Source organism: Passer montanus, unplaced genomic scaffold (assembly GCF_014805655.1).
Source record: "Passer montanus isolate IOZ18808 unplaced genomic scaffold, ASM1480565v1 scaffold294, whole genome shotgun sequence".
NCBI classification, from domain to species: Eukaryota; Metazoa; Chordata; class Aves; order Passeriformes; family Passeridae; genus Passer; species Passer montanus.
In genome coordinates, this window is record NW_024367641.1 from 92012 (window position 1) to 93651 (window position 1640).

The following is a 1640-nucleotide window of genomic DNA, read 5'->3' on the forward strand; positions in this document are numbered from 1 at the left end:
CGGCGCCCCCCGAGCCCCTCCCCACACTTGGGGACCCCCCCCACCTGTTGGTGTCCCCCCCCGGACCCCAAAGAGCCGCTACAGAGCCCCCAGGAGCCCCTCGAGGTGCCCCAAGAGCCCCTATAGACCCCAAAGAGCCCCTACAGACCCCCACAAATCCCTATAGATCCCCCTGAGCCCCTATAGACCCCTCTGAGCCCCTACAGACCCCCCATAGACCCCACAGAGCCCATATAGAGCCCCCTATAGACCCCAAAGAGCCCCTATAGATCCCCCTGAGCCCCTATAGACCCCACAAACCCGCTCCCAGTGCTCCCAGTACCCCCCAGCCCCCCCAAACTGGTGCCAGGCCCAGCTCCCAGTAAGGCCCAACTGGGAGGGGGGGGCCCAGAATGGGGGAAAATCCTGGAGAAACGGGTAAAAACTGGGGGGGGGTCGCTAAGAATCGTAATCTTCATCCTCCTCCTCTTCCTCGCGGGCCCCCCCAGGGAGCTCAGGTGGGGTGAGGGTCTCCCAGAGGAACCTGGGGGGTCCCTCAGGGGTCCAAAAGTGTCCCCAAACTGTGCCACAAGTGTCCCCAAAGTGTCCCCTGGGTGTCCCAAGGTGTCCCTCAGGTGTCCCTCAGGTGCACAGGGTTGTCCCCAGGTGTCCCTCAGGTATCCTGAGGGTGTCCCCAGGTGTCCCCCAAGAACCTAGGAGTGTCCCCAGGTGTCCCCAAGGTGTCCAGAGGTGTCCTCAAAGAATCTCGGAGCGTTCCCAAGTGTCCCCAAGTTTCCCAGGGGTGTCCCCAGGTACCCGGGTGTGTCCCCAGGTGTCCCCTGGTGTGCCCAGGTGTCCCCCAGGTTTCCCAGGGGTGTCCCCAGATGTCCAGGAGTGTCCCCACAGTACCCCATGAATGTCCCCAGGTACCTGGGCGTGTCCCCAAGTGTGTCCCCAGGTGTCCCTCAGGTGTCCAGGGGTGTCCCCAAGTTCCCGGGTGTGTCCCCCAGGTATCCCAGGGATGTCCCCAGGTATCCAGGGGCGTGCCCAGGTGTGCCCAGGTGTCCCCCAGGTTCCCGGGTGTGTCCCCAGGTGTCCCCCAGATGTCCAGGTGTGTCCCCCAGGTGTCCCCCAGGTGTCAGGGTGTGTCCCCCAGGTGTCCCCCAGGTTCCCGGGTGTGTCCCCAGGTGTCCCCCAGGTGTCCCTCAGGTGTCCCCCAGGTGTCAGGGTGTGTCCCCCAGATGTCCAGGTGTCCCCCAGGTGTCAGGGTGTGTCCCCCAGGTGTCCCTCAGGTGTCCCCCAGGTGTCAGGGTGTGTCCCCAGGTGTCAGGGTGTGTCCCCAGGTGTCAGGGTGTGTCCCCAGGTGTCCCCCAGGTGTCCCCCAGGTACCCGGGTGTGTCCCCAGGTATCCCCCAGGTATCCAGGGGTGTCCCTCAGGTGTCCCCCAGGTATCCCCCAGGTGTCCCCCAGGTGTCCCCCAAGTGTCCCCAGGTGTGCCAGCCGTGCCTCACCTGCGGGGCGCCCTGTCCCCGTCGCCGTGGGGGTCGTCGCCGTCCCCCTGCATGTCGGGCACGGCGGCCACCAGGTCCTTGAGGAAGTCGAACTGCTGCTCCAGCTCGATGCACTGCTTCCTGTGGGCGGGGCCTCAGACCACGCCCACG